This window comes from Callorhinus ursinus, unplaced genomic scaffold (assembly GCF_003265705.2).
Source record: "Callorhinus ursinus isolate GAN/ISIS: 27379988/994484 unplaced genomic scaffold, GSC_fseal_2.0 scaffold24, whole genome shotgun sequence".
Classification (NCBI taxonomy): domain Eukaryota; kingdom Metazoa; phylum Chordata; class Mammalia; order Carnivora; family Otariidae; genus Callorhinus; species Callorhinus ursinus.
This window is the reverse complement of record NW_027397086.1, coordinates 8,885,851-8,905,690: the sequence shown is the minus strand read 5'-3', so window position 1 is coordinate 8,905,690 and position 19,840 is coordinate 8,885,851. Positions and strand designations below refer to the sequence as shown.

At 40.5% G+C, this 19,840-nt stretch overlaps 1 long non-coding RNA gene across 1 annotated transcript; it reads left to right on the top strand.

Annotated features, from left to right (window-relative positions):
* Positions 1-788: 788 nt before the first annotated feature.
* Positions 789-18,835, top strand: LOC112836388 (uncharacterized). Its single transcript, XR_003211470.2, has 3 exons — positions 789-1,005; positions 8,164-8,325; positions 18,491-18,835. It is a non-coding gene; the product is annotated as an uncharacterized lncRNA (long non-coding RNA).
* The last annotated feature ends 1,005 nt before the right edge of the window (positions 18,836-19,840 follow it).

Sequence of the window (19,840 nt, the reverse complement as noted above, 5' to 3'; positions counted from 1 at the left end):
GTCCCTGGGGCTGGGGTTCCTGTCTTACAGTCCACAAAGCCCTTGTTTCTCCTTAGTTAGCTGGGGACTGCTTCTGCCATTCCTTCCTGGTCCTGTTGAATGCAGAGAATGCAATCTTTCTCAGCTCCCCAGTTGCTCTGCTGATCAGGGATCCTTCGGCTGCTGAGAGTGGGCACGGAGCACCCGTCCTGTCCTTGCTTACCTGGTATCGATTTCCCCTCTTTGCTAATACCCTGACCTGGCCTGAGACTCCTCCCCTTCTCATTAATTCCATTCTTGGTGGTTCCATCAGGGGCCCTATTGTGGCCAAGGGGTGGGTCTGTGAATCAATCCTGGCCAATCAGACACCCTCTCCTTCTAAACTGGCCGATGAGTGGAGTTGCATGGAGATTGAAATGACCGACTGATTCATCCCCACAGCTGGGCTCTGAAAAGATTGTCCTTTAGTTGCTGCTTCTACGGTCACTGGGGAAGCCTGGGTTCCTGCCCTTCTCAAGACCTCAGCTTTTCCTTCCTTCCTGGGGGCTGCTCCATGAATTCCTCTTTCACTTAAGTTGGTCAGAATTGGTGCCTTAATGGCTGTTGGCCTGAGATGACAGAGAACTATGATGATCTGGAAGGAATTTTAATCAAGGGGAGGCACAATTAGGCTAGTGTTTAAGAAAGAGCACTGGCCGGGGGGCGGGTGGACAACAGGGTAGAGCAGGAAGGACTGAAGGTTGGCAGAATGGTGAGGAGGCTGTGGCCATGGTCCAGCTGAGAGGTGACGGCAACTGGAGCCAGGTGGAGGGCTGTGGGGGTGGGATGATGGGACGGGTTCCAAGGATCGTCTTCTCTTGAATGCAGGTGCCTAGCTGAGGTGGATTTTGTTTTGTATGGACAACCGTATATGAAATTTTTTTTCACATAGAAACTTATGCCCAGTGCACCAAGAAGGCTTCTTCAGAGTGAAGGCTCTGACTGCTCATAAAATAATTGCTCATTCCTGGAATCTTGATCTGGCAGGTATGACGGTTAGTTTTATGTGTCACCTTGGCTGGGCTACAGTACTTGGTAATTTAATCAAACACGAATCTAGGTATGGCTGTGAAGATATTTGGCAGACATGGTGAACATCTATAATCTGTTGACTTCAAGCAAAGATTACCCTGATAATATGGCTGGGCCTCATCTAATTAGTGGAGAGGATTTAAGGGTAAAAACCGAGATTCTCCAAGAGAAGAGGAAATTCTGCCTCGAGACTATAGCCTCAACTCCTGCTTGAGTTTCCAGCCTGCCATATGGATTTTAGATTTGTCAACCCTGATGAAGTATGAGCCAGTTCCTAAAAATGGAGCTGTTTATCTATCATCTATCTATATCTATCTATCGATCTATCATCTATCTATCATCGAGCATCTATCATCTATCTATCAATCTATCATCTATCATCTATCTATTTATCACCATCATCATCTATCTATCTCTCTATCACCTCCTATTGGTTCTGTTTCTCTAGAGAACCCTGACTGACAACAGTGGGTGACACTCAGGGCTCTCAGTGCAAACATCAGAACTCCCTCTAGCCCGTTTAAGCAGGAAGAAATTTATTAGAAGGAACTGCACGGTTCATGGAACCATTGCCAGGACCAGAGAATTAGGCTCGGAGGCTTCATGCCCAGAAACAGCAGCCCCTGGTCCAGTAAAGAGGCCTCCGCTCCTGCCACATATCAGATGGCACCCCTCCGCCAAAATGAGACCTGGCGGCTTCTCCAGCCACCCCTGCCAGAAAGTGGATTCACTCTGCATGGTGCCTGCTTCCCCACTTTTCTCTACTTAGAATTAAAGTCATTTTCAAAGACCCCATCAAAAAGGAGAATTACAGACCAATATCCTTGATGAACATGGATGCAAAAATTCTCACCAAAATACTAGCCAGTAGGATCCAACAGTTCATTAAAAGGATTATTCACCATGACCAAGTGGGATTTATCCCTGGGCTACAAGGTTGGTTCAACATCCACAAATCAATCAACGTGATACAATACATTAACAAAAGAAAGAAAAAGAATCATATGATCCTCTGAATAGATGCAGAAAAAGCATTTGACAAAGTACAGCATCCTTTCTTGATCAAAACTCTTCAGAGTATAGGGATAGAGGGTACATACCTCAATATCATAAAAGCCATCTGTGAAAAACCCACAGCGAATATCATTCGCAATGGGGAAAAACTGAGAGCTTTTCCCCTAAGGTCAGGAACGCGGCAGGGATGTCCACTATCACCACTGCTATTCACCATAGTATTAGAAGTCCTAGCCACAGCAATCAGACAACAAAAAGAAATCAAAGGCATCCAAATTGGCAAAGAAGAAGTCAAACTCTCACTGTTTGCAGATGAAATGATATTTTATGTGGAAAACCCAAAAGACTCCACCCCAAAACTGCTAGAACTCATACAGGAATTCAGTAAAGTGGCAGGATATAAAATCAATGCACAGAAATCAGTTGCATTCCTATACACCAACAACAAGACAGAAGAAAGAGAAATTAAGGAGTTGATCCCATTTTCAATTGCACCCAAAACCATAAGATACCTAGGAATAAATCTAACCAAAGAGGCAAAGGATCTCTACTCAGAAAACTATAAAATACTCATGAAAGAAATTGAGGAAGACACAAAGAAATGGAAAAACGTTCCATGCTCATGGATTGGAAGAACAAACATTGTGAAGATGTCAATGCTACCTAGAGCAATCTACACATTCAATGCAATCCCCATCAAAATACCATCCACTTTTTTCAAAGAAATGGAACAAATCATCCTAAAATTTGTATGGAACCAGAAAAGACCCTGAATAGCCAGAGGAATGTTGAAAAAGAAGAGCAAAGCTGGTGGCATCACAATTCCAGACCTCCAGCTCTATTACAAAGCTGTCATCATCAAGACAGTATGGTACTGGCACAAAAACAGACCCATAGATCAATGGAACAGAATAGAGAGCCCAGAAATGGACCCTCAACTCTATGGTCACCTAATCTTCAACAAAGTAGGAAAGAATGTCCAATGGAAAAAAGACAGTCTCTTCAACAAATGGTGTTGGGAAAATTGGACAGCCACATGCAGAAGAATGAAACTGGACCATTTCCTTACACCACACACAAAAATAGACTCCAAATGGTTGAAAGACCTGAATGTGAGACAGGAGTCCATCAAAATCCTAAAGGAGAACACAGGCAGCAACCTCTTCGACCACAGCTGCAGCAACTTCTTCCTAGAAACATTGCCAAAGGCAAGGGAAGGAAGGGCAAAAATGAACTATTGGGACTTCATCAAGATAAAAAGCTTTTTCATAGCAAAAGAAACAGCCCACAAAACCAAAAGACAACCGACAGAATGGGAGAAGATATTTGCAAATGACATATCACATAAAGGGCTAGTATCCAAAATCTATAAAGAACTTATCAAACTCAACACCCAAAGAACAAATGATCCAATCAAGAAACAGGCAGAAGACATGAACAGACATTTTTCCAAAGAAGACATCCAAATGGCCAACAGACACATGAAAAAGTGCTCAACGTCGCTTGGCATCAGGAAAATCCAAATCAAAACCTCAATGAGATATCACCTCACACCAGTCAAAATGGCTAAAATTAACAAGTCAGGAAACGACAGATGTTGGCGGGGATGCGGAGAAAGGGGAACCGTCCTACACTGTTGGTGGGAATGCAAGCTGGTGCAGCCCCTCTGGAAAACAGAATGGAGGTTCCTCAAAAAGTTGAACACAGAGCTACCCTACGACCCAGCAATTGCACTACTGGGTATTTACCCCAAAGATACAAATGTAGGGATCCGAAGGGGTACGTGCACCCCAATGTTTATAGCAGCAATGTCCACAATAGCCAAACTGTGGAAAGAGCCAAGATGTCCATCGACAGATGAATGGATAAAGAAGATGTGGTATATATCTACAATGGAATATTATGCAGCCATCAAAAGGAATGAGATCTTGCCATTTGCAACGACGTGGCTGGAACTGGAGGGTGTTATGCTGAGCGAAATAAGTCAATCAGAGAAAGACACATATCATATGACCTCACTGATATGAGGATTCTTAATCTCAGGAAACAAAGGGTTTGTTTGCTAAGCAGGGAGCCCGATGTGGGACTCGATCTCGGGACTCCAGGATCATGACCTGAGCCGAAGGCAGTCGCTTAACCAACTGAGCCACCCAGGCGCCCCTAAAGTCATTTTTATTTCATGTCCTATTAGTGGAGCCTAGCCCCCATGCCTGAGCTCTAGCTCCAAGAGACGGGGGAGGGAGGGAGTTTTCTGGCTTGCACCCTTTGGGGGAGGGACCGATAATGTGGGAAATTCATACATAAGAAGGATGTTCAAAGGGACTGAGGGACAGGGAAGGTCACTTCAGTGGCTCTGAGTATTTCTGGGCCCGTTTTGCCTGTGTGGGCCCTAACCTTGGAACACCGCAAAGAGCATCACAGTGGTACCATTGTTGACCCTGCAGCAGCTCAAAGTAAGTGCAAGCGAAGAACGTAAGAAGTGAAATTTCAGAAGTACAGAACAGCAGAGGTGCAAAGAGAGTCGAGTACACATAGCCCACTTTTTCTAATAACGTTTGAGTAGAAAGTGTAAAAAATGTCAGACATGCCTACGACCGACTCCTGCTTAAGCGTGCTTTTCCTACAAAAATGGACTTTAAAATAGCTTTGAGTGAATGACAGTAAAGAATATTAAAACTTCAATGACACTTTTATAGAGCACTCTTAAGGGAACTCCAATAAAACACTTGCTTCATGATCTTGATTTTAGATGTTATTCATGTTTCATTCATTCAAAGTTGGTTTCCTCCCAGGTTGGGTCAAAAATAATTTTTTTCCTTTCTCAATCTTTCTACTTTTGGTCAAAAGGACTTTTGAACCCACTTTTGAACCCCCGAGGCACAACTTCGGGCTTGGTATTTTGGGTTTTAGGACAGCATGGCAATACATTCTTGTGGACTTCTATGGCGGGTTCTCTCCTGCCCCCCCCCCCGCCCCCGCCACCTGGGAGTATAACATACATACAACAAAGTGCACTAATCTTAAGTGCATACCTCAATGAATTTTTACATAAACTCAAGCAACCACCAAAAATCCAAGACAGAACATTTCCAGCACTATAGCCTCTTTTGTGCCCTTTCCTGGTCAAAAACCTACAAAATGTAACCACTCTTCTGACTTCCCTCCCCACTGGTTAGTTTCGTCTGCTTCTAAATTTCATTTGAATAGAGTCATACAAGTATGTATTTTTGTGTGTGTCTGGCTTCTTTTGCTCAGAATTTCTGTTGACATCCATGTTGTTGTGTCTATAAGCAGTTTGATATTCTTTTAATTGCTTCGAAGTGATGTGTACCACAAAGGATTTATCTAGCCTACTGTCGATGAACACTGGGGTTGTTTGCATTTTTTGACTAGTACGAATAAAGCTGCCTCGGTGGCAGATTTTAACTTATAACGAAGTGTCTATTTAAAATGTCATCTTTTATCACATTTATTACGGGAACTGGTTCTTGTTCTCTAGTCAAAATCCCCGGCTGTGTCTTCTGCTTTACAGCTTGATGGAATGAGAAAATAGATTCACTAGTGTGATACGCCCCAATAGAGAAGGGGAAAGGAAATACAAATTAATTAAGAACCTGCTCTGTGGTATGTACTTTTCCTGTCCACTTAATTAACTATTACTTAGCCCCATGAGTACGTTTTCCTGTTTCACAAAGGAGGATACCGAGACGCAGAGAAATAAGGTGACCTGTCCACACTCCTACAGCTGCAAAGGGGTGGGAGGCAGCAATGAAGTTCTGATGTGTGGTCCGATTTCCACCATGTGACCCATCAAGACCTCCAGAACCAGAATCACAGTGGAGATGAGGGAATAGAAGGTGCAGGGTGCAGTGATGTGGTGGGCATTGGTGATGTTAATACACTTCCAGATGATTCTGTTAATAAGCCTCAGATGGAGACCTCTGCACCACATCATGCAGGCTCTTGGTCATTCTTTTCCTCTTTAGATGGGCAACATTTTCTTTTTTTTTCTTTTTTTTTTTAAAGATTTTATTTATTTATTTGAGAGAGAGAATGAGATAGAGAGAGAGCATGGGGGGGGAGGGTCTGAGGGAGAAGCAGACTCCCCGCTGAGCAGGGAGTCCGATGCGGGACTCGATCCCGGGACTCCAGGATCATGACCTGAGCCAAAGGAAGTCGCCTAACCAACTGAGCCACTCAGGCGCCTGATGGGCAACATTTTCTTTCCCTCCCCCATGACTCACTTTTTCCAGGCTTGTTATCTCTTTTTGGATCTATGACTTGCACTCCATACAGCACGATGATGATCACTGAAAACCAGTTCCCTGAAGTCTGAAGAGCTGTGCCCATTTATCTCCCCATCGCTGCTGACTGCCCCCACCTCTCCCTTGCAGCTTGGAGTTGTGCAGCTCCAATCCTGAGCTCTGCCCTTCCCCCACCATGGGATACTCAAGTGCCTGCTCTGGTCTTGTTCTCAGTTCTTGCCTCCATGGGAGGGACTCAAGACAGATCCTAGTTTCTTCCTCCTTCTCACTCACCCTATGGGGTGGGGAAGGGGGTCTACGTAACATAAAGTTGACCACTTTAGAAGTTTTATTTTATTTTTTTAAGTAGGCTTCACACCCAGCATGGAGCCCAACATGGGGCTTGAACTCATGACCCTGAGATCAAGACCTGAGCTGAGATCAAAACCTGAGCTGAAAGCAAGACCTGAGCTGAGCTCAAGAGTCAGATGCTTAACCGACTGAGCCACCCAGGCGCCCCCACTTTAGACATTTTAAGGTGTACTATTGAGAGGCATTTAATGCCTTCACAATGTTGTACACCTTCACCAATATCTAGTTCCTGGACATTTTCATGATCCCAAAAGGGAACCCTGCACCCATTAAGCCAGTCCTCCCCTTTCCCTACTATCCTTAGCCCCTGATCACCATTAATCTGCTTCTTGTCTGACAGTGTTTTGAGCGCTCACTACATGCCAGGCATTGTGCTAATGCCATCACACACAATATCTTATTAACTATCATGAAAGCAGCTCTGGAAACTGGGGTTCTTTCTTGCATTTCCAGATGAGATGATGGGGTTCAGAGAAGCAATTACTGTGAAGTCATAGAGCCTGTAAATGGCAGAGCCTAGACCAGAACCTCCAGCCAAGGGCTATGTCCAACCTGATATTTGATGACTAAGGCATACGTCTGGGTGACTCCTAAGCCCATATTCTTTCCATTCTGAAGGTCAGAGGTAACAAAAAATGTGGTTAGCACACATTCAAATGACTTAGGCTTTAGGGATTTTCCAGGATCCGGGATGCTGGGTTGAGGGAAGTAGCTGGAGGACAGCTGCTTTTATCCCAGATAATGTGACCCAAGGCACCGGATCAGTTGCCCTCACAGATCTTTTTTTTTTTTTTAAGATTTTATTTATTTGAGAGGGAGAGAGAGAGGGCCAGAGAGGGAGCACAAGCGGAGGGGAGGGGCAGAGGAAGAAGCATTGAAGAAGTGCTGAGGAATCATGACCTGAGCCAAAGGCAGATGCTTAACCGACTGAGCCACCCAGGCACCCGGCCCTCACAGATCATGAGATGGCATGAAGGGCAGCAGAACACGAGGCTGAGGGGGTCTCATGAAGTTGTTCCAGCAAGTGCCAGATGCCTGGTTCTTGTCCATTGGTCATTTAGGGATCTGTCTTTAAGAGCTTGGGCTCCTGGTCCCCAGAACCATGTAGACTGACCTCTTTTGTGATTCCAGAAATGAAAGAAGCAGTCACAGTCTTCTGTTTGTGCACAAAAATGAAGTGGGGGTTATCAGACTTAACAGAAAAGTTACAATATGTCACATAATCAAGGCAATATTTTCCTGGCCTTTGCGCTGTTAAGGCAAATCTATTTTGGCTAATTCATCCTACATCATACCAAACATACTAAAGTGCATCCATATACCACATTTAATATAATTTACATATATGTTGAAGTGGGTTTTCCTTGACTAGTTAACATATTACATTGTGTAAACATTTAATTACACATTTATAATTTTATCGTTTTATTCTAACATTTTGGACAATACATTCTTTCTTCCAAATCTTAAATAATTCCATAAGCCCTTGAGAAGCTCAGTGACCATCAAGCACATTACTCACGGGTTTATTTAAGGGCCTGGCTCTGCACATCCCTCTGAAACCCTGCATCATCATTGTTGGATGGCATTCTCCTCATGGTCTGAGTTTGAACATCCTTATCATGCAACCAGACAAAAATCAGAGGTGAGTTCTGGGCTGATCTGGAAAAATATAAACACAAGTTTCCCCAACTAAGTGTCTCCAATGAGATATTTTTACAAATCTTGCTTTATAAATATATCTGAATTGGTAGCTGACATTCAAAATGGCTGCTGTGTCTTACACATTTGCTGGTCTGGGCACTTTTTTTTAATTAAATATTTTTTTATTGAAATTCAATTTAATTAACATATGCTGCATTATTAGTTTCAGAGGTAGCATTTTTTAAAAAATATTTTATTTATTTATTTGAGAGAGAGAGAGCGTGCACAAGCAAGGAGGAGGGGCAGAGGAAGAGGGAGAAGCAGACTTCCCGCTGAGCAGGGAGTCCCATGCAGGGCTCAATCCCAGGAGCCTGAGATCATGACTGAGCTGAAGGCAGCCACTTAATCGACTGAACTATCCAGGGGCCCCTCAGAGGTAGAATTTAGTGATTCATCAGTTGCATACAACACCCAGTGCTCATCACATCATGTGCCCTCCTTAATGACTGTCACCCAGGTACCCCATTCCCCACACCCTCCCCTCCAGCAACCCTCAGTTTGTTTTCTAGAGTTAAGAGTCTCTTATGATTTGCCTCCCTCTCTATTTTCATCTTATTTTTCCTTCCCTTCCCCTATGTTCACCTGTTTTGTTTCTTAAATTCCACATATGAGTGAAATCATATGGTATTTGTCTTTCTCTGACTTATTTCGCTTAGCATAATACCCTCTAGTTCCACCCATGTCGTTGCAAATGGCAAGATTTCATTCTTTTTGATGGCTGAGTAATATTCCATTGTATATACATACCACCTCTTCTTTATCCATTCATCAGTCGATGGACATCTGGGCTCTTTCCATATTTTGGCTATTGTGGACATTGCTGCTATGGATATTGGGGTGCATATGCCCTTTCGAATCACTGTGTTTGTATCCTTTGGATAAATACGTAGTAGTGCAATTGTTGGGTCATAGGGTAGTGCTATTTTTAACTTTTTTGAGGAACCTATACACTGTTTTCCAGAGTGGCTGCACCAGTTTGCATTCCCACTAACAGTGTAAGAGGGTTACCCTTTCTCTGCATCCTTGCCAACATCTGTCATTTCCTGAGTTGTTCATTTTAGCCATTCTTTTTTTTTAATATTTTATTTATTTATTCATGAGAGACAGAGGGAGAGAGAGAGAGGGAGAGAGAAAGAGAGAGAAGCAGGCTCCCAAGGAGCAGGGAGCCCGATGCGGGACTCGATCCCAGGACCCTGGGATCATGACCTGAGCCGAAGGCAGACGCTTAACCATCTGAGCCACCCAGGCGCCCCATTTTAGCCATTCTGACAGGTGTAAGGTGGTATCTCATTGTGGTTTTGATTTGTATTTCCCTGATACCAAGTGCTGTCGAGCCTTTTTTCATGTCCGCTGGCCATCTGTATGTCTTCTTTGGAGAAATATCTGTTCATGACTTTTGCCCATTTCTTGACTGGATTTTTTGGGTTTTTTTTTTGAGTGTTGAGTTTGATAAATTCTTTATTGATTTTGGGAACTAGCTCTTTATCTGATAAGACATTTGCAAATATTTTCTTGGTCTGGGCATTTCTAATTTCTGTCAAATGAGGGAGAATATAGGGAATCTCACCACTGAATGGACTTCAAAAAGTGTAAAACTTGGAAAATTATAGGGGTACCTAAGGGCATAACCTTGTTAATGGAACGGGGACAGATAAATCATCAAAGACATAACAACATGGTGGTTTAAAAATTATTTTATAGTACATAATTGAGGCACATTTATTTTTTTCTGCTTATTTTTTTCTTTTTTTATTATGTTCAGTTAACCAGCATATGGTACATCATTAGTTTTTGATGTAGTGTTCAATGATTCATTAGTTGTGTATACCTACATTTAAATCCACAAATCTTAAGTGTATAGCTTGAACTCTTTTAATCTTGAGGTAACTTTTATTATGAACTATTATTCTAGAACTTCATATGAATGGTATCATATATATGTACTCTTGTTTCTTGCTTCCTTTTCTCAGTGGAATGTCTTGTAAGATTAACCATGTTTCTGTGTTTATCATAGTTTGTTTTTTGTTAATTCTGGATACCATTCCATTGTGTAAATATACAGCAACTTGTTTATCCTTTGACTTGTTGATGGACATTTGGATTGTTTCTAGTTTGGGCTATTATGAATACAACTACTATGAACATTTGGTACAAGTCATTTGTGGATGTACATCTTTTTTTTTGGATAAATATCTGGAGTAGAATTTCTGGATCATATGGTGAGGGTACATTTAGCTTTATAGGAAACTGTTAAATAGTTTTTTGAAGTTGTACCATGTCATGCTCTCATCAGCAATGTATGAGGATTCCAGTTGTTTTGCATCCTCTGCAACATTTGGGTATTATAAATTTTTTTTTTTTAATTTCAGACACTCTCCTGGTGGGTATTAAGTGGTATCTTACTGTACTTTTAATTTTCATTTCCCTGACATCTAATGACGTTGAGGATCACTGGTCATTTGCTAATCTTCTTTTATGAAGTGCCTGTTCAGATATTTTGGCCACTTTTAATTGTGTTGTTTGTCTTCTTATTACCATTGTGAGTTACAGGTGTTGCAAATATTTTCCCCTACTCTGTGGCTTGCCCTTTCATTTTCTTAATATAATTTTGAAGAACATAATTTAAGCATTTTGATAAAGCCCTCATGATTAGTGGTTTAAAAAATTTTTTAAAAAATTTTCCCTAGTGATTAGTGGGGTTTCCTTTGTTTTGTTTTGTTGTTTTTGTATCCAAGAAAGTTTACTTACTGCAAAGTCATTAAGACTTATTTTTTGCTAGAAGCTTTATACATTTTAGGTCTAAAATCCATTTTAACTTAATTTTGGGGAAACATGTGGGTCAAGGTTTACTTCATACATTTAGACATCTAGTTGCTCTAACATCATTTGTGGAATAGACCATTCTTTCTTCTAATGAATTGCACTGGCATCTTTGTAAAGAATTAAGTGACTGCATGTGTGTGGCTCTATTTCTGGACTCTCTGTCATGTTTCACTGATTTACTTATCCTTAGCACACTACCACACCAGGGTGTAGCTTTATACTATGTAGCTTTTTATTAAGTCTTGAAATTGTTTAGTGCAAGTCTTCCCACTTTTTCTTCCTAAGATTATTTTTGCTTTCCTAGGTTCTTGATATTTCCATACAAATCTTGGAATCATCTTCTCAATTTCTATTAAAAAATCTGCTGTGATTTTTGATAGTGACCATGTTGAATCTAGAGATCAAATTGAGAAGAACTGACATCTATTAAGAGCCTTCAACTCAGAAGCATCATGTATCTCTTCATTTATTTAGATCTTCTTTAATTTCTCTCAGCATTGTTGTGTAGTATTCAGTGTCCAGGGCTGGCATGATTTTGTTAAATTCAACCAGGAAGTATTTCAGGTTTTTGATGATATTGTAAATGGAATTGTTTTTAAAATTAGTTTGGCTTGGACCTTTTGCCCCATGCATGTATGTTTTATTCATGACAAAGGTAGTTCTATACAGTAGTGGTAATAAGGCAGTATTTTTGATAAATGATATTGGGCCTAATATACAACTGAATATTCATATGGAAAAAATAAAAATCTTTCCCTCCCTCACACCAAAAAAAATCCAGACAGACTGCAGATCTAAAAAGGAAAGGTAACTCTGAAACAAATAATACATTATATGTTAAATAAATAAAAAGAGAAGATAGTAGGAAGGGAAAAATGAAGCGGGGGAAATCGGAGGGGGAGATGAGCCATGAAAGACTATGGACTCTGAGAAACAAACTGAGGGCTCTAGAGGGGAGGGGGGTGGGGGATGGGTTAGCCTGGTGATGGGTATTAAAGAGGGCACGTATTGAATGGAGCACTGGGTGTTATATGCAAACAATGAATCATGGAACGCTACATCAAAAACCAATGATGTAATGTATGGTGATTAACATAACATAATAAAATAAATAAATAGATAAAAAGGAAAGGTAAATCAATACAGCTTTGAATAAGGAAACCTATCTTAACCAGAATATCAAAAGCATTAACCACAAGACAAAGATTGGTGAATTGGGCTGCATTAAAATCAAGATTTTCCTTTTTTTTTAAGATTTTATTTATTTATTTGAGAGAGAGAGTGAGCAAGAGAGAGAGCAGGAGCGGGGGCAGGGGGAGGGGCAGAGGGAGAGGGAGAAGCAGACTCCCCACTGAGCACGGATCCCAATGTGGGGATCGATCTCGGGACTCCAGGATCATGACCTGAGCCGAAGGCAGACGCTTAACCGACTGAGCCACCCAGGTGCCCCAAAATTAAGAATTTCTGTCATCGTATAATACCATTAGGAGAATATAAAGGCATGGCTTGATTTTTTTTTTTTTTTTTGCTAGTAGATATAAAGAAATACAATTGATTTTGGATGCTTTTTAAAAAAATTTAAATTCAATTTAGGTAGCATATACTGTATTATTAGTTTCAGGGGTAAAATTTAGTGATTCATCAGTTGCATACAACACCCAGTGCTCATTACATCACGTGCTCTCCTTAATGCCCATCACCCAGTTACCCCATCCCCCACCCACCTCCCCTCCAGCAACCCTCAGTTTGTTTCCTACAGTTAAGAGTTTCTTATTGTTTGACTCCCTATTTTCATTTTCTTTTTCCCTCCCTTCCCCTATGTTCCTCTGTTTTATTTCTTAATTCTGCATATGAGTGAAACCATATGGTATTTGTCTTTCTCTGACTGACTTATTTCACATAGCATAATACACTCTAGCTCCATCCATGTCATTCCAAATGGCAAAGTGTCATTCTTTTTGATGGCTGAGTAATATTCTAGTGTGTGTGTGTGGGGGAGGCGTGTACCACATCTCTCTTTTTTTAAGATTTTATTTACTTATTTGAGAGAGAGAGAGAGTGAGCAGTGCTGAGGGGCAGAAGGAGAGGCAGAGAGTCTTAAGCAGATTCTTCACTGAGTGCAGAGCCTAATGTGAGACTCAATCTCATGACCCTGAGATCATGACCTGAGCCAAAACCAAGAGTTGGAGGCTTAACCAACTGAGCCACCCAGGCACCCCTATACCACATCTTTATCCATTCATCCATTGTTGGACATTTGGGCTCTCTCCATAGTTTGGCTATTGTTGATAACGCTGCTATAAACTTTGGGGTGCATGTACCCCTTCGAATCTGTATTTTTGTACCCTTCGGGTAAATACCTAGTAGTGCAATTGCTGTATTGTATGGTAATTCTATTTTTAACTTTCTAAGGAACCGCTACACTATTTTCCAGAGTGGCAACATCAGTTTGCATTCCCAACATTGGTTGATTTTTATTTTTTATTTTTTTAATTAATTAATTAATTAATTATTTTTATTTTATTTGACAGAAAGAGACACAGCGAGAGAGGGAACACAAGCAGAGGGAGTGGGAGAGGGAGAAGCAGGCCTCCTGCAGAGCAGGGAGCCCGATGTGGGGCCTGATCCCAGGACCCTGAGCTTATGACCTGAGCAGAAGGCAGACGCTTAATAACTGAGCCACCCAGGCACCCCAGTTGATTTTTAAATGCTGAAACAACTTTGCATTCCTGGGAGAAGCCACCCTTGGTCATGAAGCCTTATCCTTTTTATATAGTGTTGGATTCAATTTGATAATATTTAAAACGGATTTTTGTGTCTATGTTCATGAGCGATATTGGTCTGCAGATTTCTCTTCTTGTTAATATCTTTGGTTTTTGATTCAGGGTAATGCTGGTCTCATAGAGTAGAGTGGGGAGTGGTTATACCTCTATTTTTTGAGAGAGCTTTCATAAAGGTGGTATTATTTATTCTTTAAATGTTTGATAGAATTTACCAATGAAGCCATCTGGTCTTGGAGGTTTTGTTTTGGGGGAGGTTTTAAATTATGAATTTAATTTTTAAGAGATATCTTGAATTATTTTGATTTTCTTTTTTTTTCCTTGAGTTTGTTTTCCTAATTTGTGTCTTTCAAGGACTTTGTCCATGGGTTGTTGAATTTATCAACATAAAGTTGTTCATAATATTCCTTCATTATGTTTCTGTCTGTAGTACATGTAGTAATGTTCCTTCTATCATTCTGGATATTGACATATTGGCTTTTTGTTTGAGCTTTAGCAACCCTGCCTGTGCAATTGGGAGAGTGTTCTCAGGAGAAAAGCTAATGTGACATGAATCTCGCCCAGTGTGGTCCTTTATTGCAAGGTTAATTTCTCTCCATTTTCTACCTGCTTTTGCTTACACTCTAAAGTCTTCACACAAATATCTTCCCTTAGAGCTTTCTTCCCAATAACTTATAATTATTAATATGGGAGGGCCAGTCTGAGACAAGACAATAATGATTGCCAATAATGGCAAATCAGAATTCCACCATCTTGCTATTTACTTTCTATTTGTTCTTCATGTTTTTTCTTCCTTTCCCCCCTCTCTTCTTGTCTTCTTTGGATTAATTATTTTTTATTATTTAATATTTGTCCTTCAATTAGCTTGTTAGTTATAGATTTTATTTTTTTAAGTATCTCTATGCCCAATGTGGGGCTCAAACTCACAACCTTGAGATCAAGAGTCTCATGCTCTGCCAACTGAGCCAGCCAGGTACCCCATTTGTTAGTTATAGATTTTAAACTATTCTCTTAGTGTTTACCTTAAACATTACAATATACATCCCTTAAAGTCCAATATGTATTAACATTTTTTATTTAAATGTAAATGTTTACATGTAAGTGTAAACACTTGAACTCTATGTCCTTCCCGCTTGACATTTTTTAGATTATTTATTTATTTATTTGAGAGAGAGAGAATGAGCAGGGGTGAGGGGCAGAAGGAGAGGGAGAGAGAGAATCCCAAGCAGACTCCACGCTGAGCATGGAGCCCTATGCTGGGCTTGATCTCATGACCCTGAGGTCATGACCTGAGTGGAAACCAATAGTTGAACGCTTAACTGCCTGAACCATCCAGGTGCTCCTTCTTCTTGACTTTTGAGTTATAATTGTAATGTATTTTATTATTTATTTATTTATTTATTTATTTATTTATTTATTTATTTATTATAGTATGTTCAATTAACTACCATATAGTATTTTAATTCTACATGTATTTTAAACCTCAGAAGATACCTTTCTTATTGATTTAAACAGGTGAAATTCATTTGAATGTATTCCTATTTTTACCCTTCCCAACTCATTTTATTTCTTCTTGGCATTTTGTACTTCCATCAGGGATCATTTTCCTCTCCCTTTTATTGCGGGACTTCTGGAAGCATATGGTCATGCTCTTCTCTTCCCTGATTACTCACTCTGCTTTCAATATCCTGGCTGTTCTGTGACTAACCCCTCACTGGTATCTTTAACTGGGAGTATCTCTCAATTGTTTATTTTGGTTTTTCTTATAGGTTCTATTTTATGTCTTCCTTTCCCCCCCTACAAAGATCTCTACTCTTTTTGTTTTCCTCTTCCCACCAGAAAGTCACTACCACTTTCCTTCGTGGCCAGTCTTCTCAGCCCATCAACCAAGAACTCTCTGCAAGTTATTTTTGCATAGCACCCCAATACCTACATCAGTGAAATACTTGCAACAATAAGTTGATGTTGAGAATACAGCAAAGAGAATTATTAATCCCATTTGGACCCAAGGAGAAGGAAGAGTGCTTAGGGAAAGCTATCAGAGAGAACTCAGGTCTCAAAGGATGGCAACTAGGCATTAACTAAGTGGAGAATGGAAGTAAAGATATTATAATCACGGAAACATGGAAGTGTGAAAAAGCATTAAGTGTTTGGGGGTGCAGCATGGTTCAGAGTTTAGTATAGGGCCTGCATGGTGAATACACAGCTTACATGCTACAATCTTCCTCTTCCATATCCATGGCAGACATTGCCAATCTATCACAGAGCATTGTTTCTCACTGGGATTGAGCAGAGGCTTTGAATCATTCTCAAATTAGCAGTTCAGGCAGCTACTCTTATTAAATAGTGGTGGCATAAGAGATGAAACCTCCCTGTTATTCTGGGAATGGGGTGATGATAGGTCATGAAGAGAAAAGAGGCTGGGGACTTAGGCCGGACCCAGGCTGGGACCATGTTTTGATGATGGCATCAGTGACTGTAACCCCCTGGGGAGGCCATGAGGCTTTGGTAATGAAATATCAGAAAAATTTCAGTGCTCTTGGAGCTGCCTCTGTGGGACCTGGTCCATTCTATAAACTTGTTAACTAAAGCCCCAGAGAAACTCCCTTTGAGAATCTGCTGGGTACCTGGCTTTGGCACTAATTAGCCACTTGGAGAAGTTCTTTGTGGTTTAATTAAGTGACATCTGTGGTTAAAAGTTTGGCTTCTAAGTGACCTGTGATTAGGAATTAAGCTTGGTCTTTCAGTGGATCAGTCTTTTTACTGGAAACAGAGCCTTTGTCTATTACTGACTCAAAGTGGTAGGAACAGAGGCTCTTTCTCAGCCTAATCTGCCCCCCTTCCAGTCAGACAAGCAGGGCGTAACTGGGTCTGGTCTGGAATTACACTTGGAATTGAGACATCAGGTTGGAGGGTGGGCCTTGCATGGCCACAGTCATCCCTTGTAATTTCCTTTGCATTGAAGGAGGTGCATGATTGCCAGATGGGATTGGTGAAAGCCCTGAGGCAGAAATGTGCCTGATGTGTTTGAGGAATAATAAAAGGGCAAGTGGACTGGACTGAATGAGCACAGAGAGGCAGGAAATGAGGCCAGAGAGGTCAGAGGGCCAGTTCACATAGGACCTTGTAGATCATTGCAAAGGTTTTGGTTTTAATGATGAGCCAGTTTTATAAATATTTTGTTGTCAATGCATTTTGATCTTATTTAAGAAACATCCCCCTAGGCCAAGGTCTAAAATATAACTACCTTTATTTTCTACAAAGTGTTGTGTTTTTTTTTAAAGATTTTATTTATTTATTTGAGAGAGAGAATGAGAGATAGAGAGCACGAGAGGGAAGAGGGTCAGAGGGAGAAGCAGACTCCCTGCTGAGCAGGGAGCCCGATGCAGGACTCGATCCTGGGACTCCAGGATCATGACCTGAGCCGAAGGCAGTCGCTTAACCAACTGAGCCACCCAGGCGCCCAGGTGTTGTGTTTTTTAAAGTCAGGTTTTATGATACATAAAATATAATTTATGCATAATAAAATGTATCCATATTAGTATTCTGTTGGATGAGTTTTGACAAATGTATGCTAGTTATGTGATCTTTTTTTTTTTTTAGTTATGTGATAATTACAACCAAGACACAGAACATTTCCATCACCCTGTAAGTTTCTCTCCTGCCCTTCTGTAGTGATTACTCTTCTCCCACTCCTGGTTCTAGGCAAACACTGATCTCAATTTACGTTTCCTTTTCCTGAATGTCAGATAAACAAAATTACACAACATGTAGCCTTTTTTTTTTAAAGATTTTATTTATTTATTCATGAGAGAGAGAGAGAGAGAGAGAGAGGCAGAGGGAGAAGCAGGCTCCCAAGGAGCAGGGAGCCTGATGCAGGACTCAATTCCAGGACCCTGGGATCATGACCTGAGCTGAAGGCAGACGCTTAACCATCTGAGCCACCCAGGCACCCAACATGTAGCCTTTTTGTTTGTTTAGCTTTTTTCACTTCGCATACTGCTTTGAGATTCATCCAAGTTGTTGCCCGTATCAGTAGGTCATTCCTTTGTACTGCTGAGTAATATTCCATGAACAGAGGTACCACTTTTTATCTATTCATCACTTACTAGAATGTCTCCAATTTTTGGCTACTGTGAGTAAGGCTGCTACGGTTCCTTGTGTAAACATGTTTCATTTCTCTTGGGTAAATACCCAAGAGAAATGGGATTACCAGGCTGTATGGTAGGTGTATGTTAAATGTTTTAAGAAACTGTGAAACCATTTTAAGTAGCTGCCAAAATAGAAAGTGGCTGTTCCATTTTGCAATGGGTAACATTTCCAGATGATCCCCTTACCAGAACTTGGTATTGATAGTGTTTTCAATTTTAGCCACTTTAATGGATATGTATTGATATCTCCTTGTGGTTTTAATTTGCATTTCCTGAATGACTAATAGTGCTGAACATCTTTTCATGTGCTTATTTGCCATCTGTATGATTTATTTGTTTGTTTGTTTAAAAGGAATTGGCTAAGGCTGGAGACTGGAGGGAAGAGTTGTAGTTCAAGTCCGAAGGCAGTCTGCAGACAGACTTCTTGCTCTGGGGAGGTCAGTCTTTGTTTTATTAGTATCTTCAACTGATTGGATGAGACCCACCCACACTCTGGAGAATAATCTGCTTTACCCGAAGTCCACTGATCTAAATGTTAATCTCATCCAAAAAATGCCTTCACAGAAACATCCAGAACAATGTTAGATCAAATATCTGGGTACCGGGGCTCAGTCAAGTTAACACAAAAAACTGATCATAGTTCCCTTCCTCTCAAATGTCTCCATCTTCACCTTCAACCTCTATTAATGGACAATACTGTTACCAATATCAAAAACAAAAAATAAATAGAATTTTACATTTTGTCTGTAATTTTGTCTATAATTTACATGTAATTTATATTGTATATGTAAATATATATATTTGTATTTATAAAAGAAATAATGTTTATGGTCAGAATTGGGACCTTTTATGAAGAAGCAAATTTTAAAAATCTATATTTCCACTACCCAGAGATAACCATTGTTTCTACATTTTGGTGGATTTCCTTCTCTGATTTAAACTTATTTATTATTTATATCAAGTCTTCTTTCTGAAGAGCGTAAGGCAGGTTTGAAGAATATATAAAATACAAGACAGGATAAACTGAAAATGATGTGAAATGCAATCAAAGAAGGAATAAACAAGGGTGGGGACATAAAATTGGGCCAAGGATGACTCTGAAAACACAGACTACAATGACTCTTGTCAGGGGAAGGCCTCACTTTTGGCTCCAAGCTTCTGGTCAGTCACCGAGTTCACAGTGACCAAAGATAAAAATAAGTCAGTTGCTTACGTGAAATACTAACATCTGTATTCTAAGAACAGACACATTGCATGGGCTTTCTTTCAACCAGCCCCAGAATCAGCTTTTGGCAAGTTACACTGGTGCATAAAAATTCACATAGGTAATAATTTGGAGGCAAAAAAATACTGTCTAGATATTCAGGTCTCCAGTGATCCGGGCTGGCAAGAGTCTAATTTTAGATTTGGAGGGAAGTCTGGACGGGCTGCATATCCTTTGAGCAATCTTCCCTGAATGATTTTTCCTTTAAAATTTAAAAATGACGCTAAGTGTCAGTGAGCTCTCAATATCAGTATCCCCTGGCTGGTGCCTGAGCTATGGCTGGTGTTTAATAATAACTTGAGTATTGGTGAGTCCTATTCAGAGTTGGCAATCAAGTAACACATAGTGTTACATAGTACCGAGACCTGGGCTTGGGATCAGATAGATGTTCCAAAACCCAACTCCCTAACTATAGTAACCATGTGGCCATAAACAAGT